The sequence below is a fragment of the Olea europaea genome, chromosome 6 (genome assembly GCF_002742605.1).
Source record: "Olea europaea var. sylvestris chromosome 6, O_europaea_v1, whole genome shotgun sequence".
Lineage (NCBI taxonomy): Eukaryota > Viridiplantae > Streptophyta > Magnoliopsida > Lamiales > Oleaceae > Olea > Olea europaea.
In genome coordinates this window covers 12,553,791-12,563,374 of record NC_036242.1, presented here as the reverse complement: position 1 = coordinate 12,563,374, position 9,584 = coordinate 12,553,791, and the positions used below count along the sequence as shown (strand labels likewise).

Here is a 9,584-nt window from a genome sequence, read left to right as displayed (position 1 = left end):
AATATCTTGATCATGTTTGAATTCTTTTCTTCTATCAATTTCAGAAGAAATGACATTACATTGATGATCAAGTGAATCTTGATTTGAAGGAGGAACCATATCTACAAAAGTAGGAGACTCTGGTTTTTCAGTTTCTTCTTCTTTTTCTTTAGGTTGATAAAAAGGGTTTGGGATCTTAGGAGTAAAATCAACTCTTTTGAAAGATGAAGTAGAATTTCTATTGTTTTGGAAAGAATTTCTTGGTTTTTCTTCAGATCTGGTAGATCTTGATGAAAAAGACCTTTGAATTCTTGATGAAGATCCTTTGAAAATAACTTTAGCTTTTCCATCAGAAAAAGTTAAAATTTCATTTGGAGTAGAATTAGTTTGAGCTGGAACTGGAGCTTGAATGTTTTCAAAATTCCATTTGAGTCCTCTGGATTGAAGATTCCAGGGAATTCTTTTGGTAATTTCAACATTTGAATGAAAAGTATTAACTTCAACCAAATGACTTTCTTCTTTTGGGGAAGAACGAAGAGCGCCAATAAATTCACATCTTGCATTTCATGCAGTGAGTTAGAATTAATAAAGTAAGCTTACCACGAAAAATTAGGTATAATTTCTCTAGAATTTTTTTATTATTTAGTTATAGGCAATTAACTTTTTCAGATTGTCATTCATTTTGGTTTAATTTATCAACAACAGGGTTCAATTATAAATACCCAACTACAATTCTCACCACTTGGATTCCGAATTAAAAGTAGCTCGTCTTATGTTTAGCGTTCAAGAGATACAGATATGAATAGACACGACTTCATCTACTTAAATATGTATTCTCATTAGGGATATTGGTACTTTTCATTCTCAATCTTTGTCATCTAATACTAAAATTGATAAAGAGGCAATTTCTGTTACGAGTATAGTTACTTATTAGACTTGGAATTTTGGATCATCCAAGAGTTTGAGATTGATCGAAAAATTTACGAGCACCATTCTATCAACACACTTCATGAACAAATGCGTAATAATTTCTTTAATTATACATAACAAAGATTAAGTGTTTACCTTTTTTTAAAATCAAAATTAAATGGCGACCAACTTTCAAATTACAGAATTTATGTTTATATTTAATAAGATCAAGAAAGAAATATTTTATCCATGGATAATTTTATATAATACATAATACCTTCATTTACGAACATATTAAAACCCTATTATAATTTTGGATATTTATTTCGATTATGACCTTGTCCATTGTCTCTTCTTGATTTGTTGCCTGCCTTGATATTGACCTTCACTATTTTATCTTTGAAATTGAATTGTGTGTTTAGCTTTAGTATGATCAGTTCAAGTGTCAATAAGTAATTGAATATCTTAAATGAGATTCATATCCTTAATTTATGATGCTTAATTACTTAGCATTGCTTGAATAATACATAGATCGGTGCTTAATATAAATTAAATTATATAACTTTACTCTTAGTAGATTATTATGGCATTGTAAATCGAAAATTGGTTTAGACTTTAGACAAGCAAGCAAGCGAGGATATTATATGGTGCATATTCACTCATTATTTAAACCCGACAATTAATTGCATATTGCCAACCCCACCAACCCTCTCCACTAACTGCAATTAATATTAACACTTGATTACGATAAAGATTAATAAATACTGCAAAAAGTAGGCCCGATTTAGCACTTATTTATTGGGATTGACTAATAGATCTTGTTTTAGCCTTTTTTTTTTTTTTTTAAGAATTTGCTATTCTTATTTACTTAGAGTATCTCCATGAAACTCTTTAAATATGTAATGCTCTCTACTTTTAAAGAGGTTGTCCTTAAAATCATGCTCCAAAAGACTCACTAAATTAACATTTTAATTCAAAGAGTGGGTTTGAACCCACTCTCTATAATTAAATGAATTCAAAATATTTCAATTTTCAATGTAGGAATATAATATAATAATTTAGAGAAAAGTTAGTTAAAATAAAAGATAAAGAAAAATAATAAATATTTTTTTAGAGAAGTAAAATTAAGTGTTAAATATAAAAAAATTGTTGGAGTACTTCAAAATTTTCGTTTTCTAAATTTATAGATGCTCTTCAAATTATAGAATATTCAATTTAAAAATCGAGGGTGTTATGAAGATGCTCTAACGGAGAAAATAATCAAAGAGACGAAAAAATATAGCGAGGAGTCAAAATATGATATCTATCTAAGACATTGCTAATTGGTTGCTTCCTTTTCTGTAGCTGTTTTGTCCATTTTTATCTACCATCGAACATGCAATGAGTGCATTTTAGGAGGGAGCGACCATATTGTATTATTAATTATAACGTCGGGTTTGATTTCGTTTGGTTTGATTCGGTTATGTATCATAATTATTTTTTTAACATTTATAATAATACTACATTAATGCAACTAATGACATTTTCAATCTTAACTTTTACAAAATAACGTAGTCCAAATTAAAATTATACAAATAACAATTGTCTAATAAGATCCATTCACCAATGTATGTAAATTACCAAAAAGTAAATAATAACAATAAAACATCGGTGATTCCATCTTATTGATTCCTTTGATTCAAGCTTTTAAATTTATATAAAAAATGAAATATAAATTAGAAGCTACAGTGTTAAAATATTTTTAGGTATTTCTAATACTTACCAACCATTTAAATTAACCATACATTATATTTTATTACCTTTTTCAATGTCCTCATAAAATTCTATCTCTTAAATGTAAATTCTATCTTGAGAAACTTTCAAAAGTTTAGATTCTTCCCTTAATCAGTTTTGTGTACAAAATCAAGGCCTCAACTATTTTAGGTGTTAAAGCACTACTAAATGGATCAACAACGCTCCATACAGTACTAAATGCTGACTCAGAAGCAATTGTAGATACATGAATTGCACCACTTGCAACATCAGATAATAATTCAAATCTTAATTTATTGATCTTCCACAAATTTAAAATGTCAAAATTTTTATCAATAGCATCTTTAGTGGGTTCCATTAGATATTGTTGTACCTTATATTTTCCCGAAAATCCATATTTCTAGTTTTCATTTTCTTATATCCAAAATCAAAACTACAATCATCTTAACCATCCAACGGAGATTCCATCATTAGTATCACAACTACCACTTCCATTTCCACTTCCACTAGTTCCATTATTTGAGCAATGCCATCCCTTGTATTGGTTATACAAAGAATCCATTAATTTCTTGATTTCATTTTTAGTAGCTTCAACTCTGACAAAGTCATAAAAGATACCAATACAATGAATCAAGCACAACCACCACAATCATAATCTTGATCATTTTGTCAACATTACCCTAATACTTATCAAATTTAATCTTTTCATGCTATCTGCTATGCTAAGCAAATAATCTTGCTTGTCACCCACTTTCTTCAAGATTTGCTCAATTTTACAAACTTCATGGAAATATAAATTGGAAGTAACACTCAATGAAGTACTAAACTTCAATGTGACATCATAAAAAATTCTTAGAAACTTGGCGAATTTTCTAGCTTTCTCCCAATCATAACTTGAAGCAGGGGCGAAACCACGAATATCTTTCATTGCGGGTGAAATTTAATCAAAGTCGAATTTTGAATTTTCAAGACCTGAGACAAACTTTAAATTTGGGCCCTTAAATTAAAGTATGCAACATGCATTTAAATTTTTCTTAACTAATCTATAAACTTTAAACTCAATAAATCTATAATCTACTGTGGAGTGTAAGTACGGAGAAAGTGGAATGATGCAGGTGAGGCGCTAGATCTATACCAAATACCAATAATTATACCAGAATTACAATAGGACCCTCAAATTGTCAAACCACATGAAGTTACAAATGGTAAAAAGGTATTGAAATGAGGGTAAAAGATGAAATTCGGTACAATATAAATACGAAGCTTGACACATGAAATTAGGGTTAAGGGATCAGATGGAAAGAATGAGAGTAGAGGTAGATTAGGAGTTTCTAAAGGGTGGTTGCATCTCCCTTTTACCCAATGATATCCTCTTTTAACCCAAAACCAACAATCCTTTATGTTGTATGTGTATCTATCAAAAATATATACTCGTAGAAAGACAGGAGATTGAGAATTCTAGTTGATCTTTTGTATGGTTTCTTTCTTGCTGGTACATATTCTGCCGATTATCAAAACTAGACCTGCATACCACTAACTACTTGCCTGGCAAAGCTCTTTTTATGGATTATATTTTCTTGAGAAAAGTTCAGTGCACATAGATGCGTGCACTGGCTTAAGGTGGGTCCACCCTTGACTTGTAGGTGGCCCCTCTCTTTCTTTTCCACCTTTCATTCTCATCAATATATATATTTACAAGAAAATCCATCATATTCCTCCATTCTTTCAAAGGCTTTTTAAAACATTTAATGTACTATCCAACATTAAAAATGTTGAATTCCATCTTGTAGCGATATCTAAAGAAGCAAGTTTTTTCCATGAGATTTTTCCTTTTCAATAAAATATTTAAATTTCATTAATCGGGAAAAAGATAATTGAAAATAATTAATTGCATTGTATATACTTTCTATAGATGCATTAAACTCTTTCAATCCTTCTTTAATAATTAAATTGACTATGTTGCTGAACAACACACATGTAAATAAGAGCCATCTAAAATCAAAGTATCATTAGGTTTTTAATTCTTCAACTTGTTTTTCAAGTAAATAAATATTGTATCATTTGTGTTTACATTATCTACAATAATGGTACCCACACACTCTATTTCTCAATCAAGCAAACAAGTTTCAATAAGTTTTTCAATTGTGTCCCCTTTATGATGTGAAACAACAGAAAAATTCAATAGCCTCTTATGCAATTTCTATCAATAACGTATGCTCTGACTATCATGTAATTGATATTTTGAAGTGATGTCCAACAATTAGTGGTTAAAGAAATTCTTTGCATATCATTAATAATTTAATCCTGAAGTATTCCTTTGTTTCAGAGTAGAGATAGAGCACATATCTAGCAGTTGTTCTTCTAGAAGGAACATCAAATCTAGGGCAAAGTTGGCGTACAAATTCCTTAAAAACCCACACTTTCTACGAAGGACAAAGCCAATTTATCAAAATAATAACCATCTTAACCAACACTTTTCTACACTATTCTTTATTAAATTCCATAGCCATAATACCACCATCCTTGTTTTCTCAAGTGAGTATTGCTTGCTTTTCAGTAACCAAAAATGCTCTTATATCTATAACAAGCTTTTAAGTGCTTCTACATGGTAGAAGTTCCAGTATTAGTATCAGTCTTAAATGTTCTCCCAGAATAATTACATTTTTCTTTTTCTCCCATAAGAATCTTAGTGAAATGAGTCCATATTTCTAACATCTCATTAGGCTATTTTTTTGTCTCGCATTGGAGCTTTTATATGGCGTAACAAGCTTTTAAGTGCTTCTACCTGGTAGAAGTTCTAGTATTAGTATAAGCCTTAAATGTTCTCTCACAATAATTACATTTTGCTTTTTCTCCCATAAGAATCTCAGTGAAATGAGTCCATATTTCTAACATCTCATTAGGCTATTTTTTTGTATCCCATTGGAGCTTTTAATTCATGGTACCACCTTAAGTAGCAACTTGATCGAATCATATAGAAATCAGTGTAAAAAATTAAGATACAAATCATGTAGTAGTTTGATCAAGCTGCCCATAAAGAAAAGTAAACACAAAATTAAACTAACAAAATTCAGCATTTAAACTATCAGGCCCTGCAACTATTAATCAATCAAGCATCGATCCAGAGCTTGGCACATCAAATTACTGTCAGCAATTTTTAGTTTTAACACCAGATGAACCCGTTTAACAACTCTCTTTGAAATTTAACTATATTTAATAAGTAGGAAGTTTTGTTTTAAACACAGTCGGCACCTCCACGAATAAAATGGAGAAGACTGCTCCAAAGAAGTGAAAGAAGTTTTGACATATATTGAAAGGGATGTTATTTTAACTCGTATAATTGTTCTTCAAACTTTGTCCAGAAATCCATGTCTTACGCTTTCTATCATTAAGGATTATGTAGCTCGAAAGTTGGAACAAAGTGAAAGTTGATTGAGGAAGGCTATAGAAAAGTATCAGGTTCTTACACTTTAAACACAGTTATTATTTTAATTGAATTAGCTTCTTTCAAGTTTCAAAACTTGTGTTGAAAAGAAGCAGACGGGGGTTGTTTCTTTGATAAATGGCCGTAAAATGTTTTATAGGTAGACATTCATAAGTATCAACTAACTAATACTATCTAAGAAATGATGAAAATAAAGAACGCGAGAAGGACACAAATCAATAAACATTATTAGAAATGATTAAAGAAATGAGACGAAGTTTATCATGATCAAAGTGGAAGAAATTCAAAGAATCCTTCCAGAAAAAATAGTAAGATGAAGAGAGGCGTAGCTGCTTAGCTTCGATTCCTCCAGAAACTACAAAATGATTGAGATATGAGAAAAACTTAAGTCACTTTGATTCTTTGAAATTTTAATTACAAAGTTGGATTTGGGCTGAAAATGGAAAAATGATATTTTAGATTTGGGCTTAATTAAGTAGTTGGCAAATGAAATAGGGAAATGGTATTTTCGAGCTCAATTAATTAGTCAATAAATTAATTTAAAAAATTAAAATAATTTGACTTATTTAATATAAAAAAATAAGGAAATTCGATTATTCGATTCTTGGTCTAAAACCGAAAATCGAATCAAATTTTTCGGTTCTCGATTCTAATACCTATTCGGATATTTAACTTAAAAAGAATCGAACCGAACTGCTCTATTCGAGATTTTGTACAACCTAATCAAAACTTAGAGATGACAACTATTGGGAGTGAAGTTATAAAGTGTATTTTTTAGTATCCAATTTTTAGAGACCTCGATTACTTCAGTAAATAGAACCTTTTTAAATCCCATTTTTTGCTCAAAATATATTTTGAAATAGAATAATGCTATTTGCAGTCACTCACTACAACAGTCGCTCTACATGACACGTATGTGATAGTTAGTGATTTGATATATGTGACAAGAAAAAACTGTCACATTAATACATCAAATCATAAATCACCGTGTAGGATGTCATGTAAGGCGACTACCGTAGTGAGAGACTATGAATAACATTACTCTTTGAAAAAATATTTTGATAGAGAATGTGTAATTAAAAATGAAAAGTTTTGTATTTACGTATAATATTATTTTATTGAAGAATGTACGGATGAAAATAAGAGAGAAAAAATATATTTTGAAAATAATAAAAACTAAACAAGGGCGTATAGAAAAAGTATATCAAGTAATTTTAAAATTTGTAATATCAATTTCTATAATTTATGCCGTGATTTATAATTAATAAAGTAATTTTACCGCAAAAAATTAGGTTTAGTGTATGTTTGGTATTGATTCCCCACCCCCCCACCCCCAAATTTTTTTTTTGATCATTTTATACTATTTCAACTGTCATTTTTTACTTCTTCTCTCATAGGTAGGATCTACTTTTCTATCTAACGATCAAAAAATCATTTCTCAAAATCACTATCGAACAAGCTCTTAGTTTCTCTAGAATATTGAAATTGGTTATAATTCTCCGGATTTTTATTCTTTTCATATAATTGGAGAGAGAAGATATGATATTTTTCCTCATTAAAAGGAAAATTATTTAGTAAATTCTAATAAAACTTTATGCAGGGGTAAATTTCTTTTCTTTTTTGGTTTAGTTGTGTAGTTCTCCCTTGCTTTCAATAACTGTATACAACGAAATATTACTCGAAGGCAATAAACATAGAATTATCAAGATGAGCTTAATACTGCATAACGTGGATTTATGCAGTATCCACCCCATTACTTATTTCTCCATTCATTCCCTCTTCTTCATTCATGGTATCGCAGAATGTCCTTCCCCTTGTTTCTGGTAGGAATGCAACGAACAATCCACACACCGATATCGTTATCCCGAAAACCCCTATGAAAGCAGCCCATTTTTTCTACCGGTTGCCACTAAGATCGGGCAAGAAACCCCACCTAACATCATTGCCAACCTCAACATTGACCCAGCCGAGTTTCTCACGCATGTCGGAAATAACTCCATTGTGTAAATCATAAAGAAATCTAATGCAGCGATCCCGCAGAAATATGATATCAATTCCAGTCCAAATTGCATTCCCGTCCACCTAACCAGCACACATGTTACACTACAAATTCCACTCAATATAGCCAATCCCAATATCGAGAACTTCCTGTTCAGTTTCCCTACGAGGAAGAATATAGTCAAGGCAGCTGGAATTTGTACAAAAGCATTTAGTGTCATACTCCAGTATAGATCAAATGCCAAGTTGCCAAGACCTAATGGCATGCCAAAATAAATCATGCTCACTCCGAAGCCTACCACCCTAACTGACGCAAGTGGCCGTAAAGCCCAAGATGTTTGCAACAAGATCTTCATTGCGGAGTAATAGTCTGTTTCTTGCAATTCGTCTTCCCACTTAATGCACCTGTTGAAGAAGCTGTCAGTTAAGCTGACCCGATTCGCAGGTGCAGTAATACTTCTCAATGTTTTAGCGAAATCTTCCTTCCGGCCCTTGATATAAAGATATCGGGGAGATTCACAAACTAGAAAATACAATGATACAGAGTAAAATAATGGTGGAATGCAAGTCCACAAGTAAAGGAGTCTCCATGAGGAACCTTTGGTCAGATAAGCAATACCAGGTAAAGAAAGAAATCCTAGAGGAAAACTGATGAATCCTATGATCCCAACATTTCCTCTCCATTTTTTCCCAATAAGTTCTGCGGACAAAACAAGTGCACAGGTGGCAATTGTTGACCTACCAAATCCACTGATAAATCTCAAAGAAGTATACATCCATACGTTGGTAGAGAATGCGGTTAAGACTCCACTTAGAGACATGAGCAGGCAAGATAGAATAAGCATATTCTTCCGGCCCAAAGAGGAGTCCGCCAGGGTTGAAAGGACAAGTCCACCGGCGAGACAGCCCAGAAAGAAGGTCGATGCCAGGAGGCCCGTAATAATGGAGCCGGAACATTCAAGGGAAAACTCAGAGATTATGGACGTGTGAACGGGCATATCCCAGTTCCAAGAATCTCTTGGAATTTGACAGATATTCTTGCACGACGAAGTACCTGGGGAAGTGCAATGCCAGGTTGGCTCAGCATTAGTAAAAACACCGATGAAGCATTGTTGCGCATCGAAAAAATAAGCGAAGGATAAAAGAGTGGCTTGGAAGAATTGTATCCATCCGCAGTTCCCGATGAACCGTTCAATCGTGTCATCTATTGATAACCTTTGTTCCACAATTCTAGTGGACTCAAACTCTTGATTGTCTCTTCGCAGGGGCATCGGATTTGGATCTGTCATTTTTGGTGACTTCTGTACGTCTCATACGGAAATCAGTGTTAATGTCTTTATATATAATTAGTGCACACGTCGTTTTTGGGGTATAAATGAAGCTGATAGATATAATTAAGGGTAATTGGCACAAAACGTCCATACCTTTCAAGTGTATTGTGGAAAATATTCCTACCTTTCATTTTTTGGCACAAAATGTCTCTATCTTCCACTTTCTTGGC

General features: G+C 32.0%; 1 pseudogene; it reads right to left on the bottom strand.

Moving 5' to 3' along the window:
• Positions 1-7,819: 7,819 nt before the first annotated feature.
• On the bottom strand, positions 7,820-9,372 carry LOC111395170 (annotated as a pseudogene).
• Between the last annotated feature and the right edge of the window lie 212 nt (positions 9,373-9,584).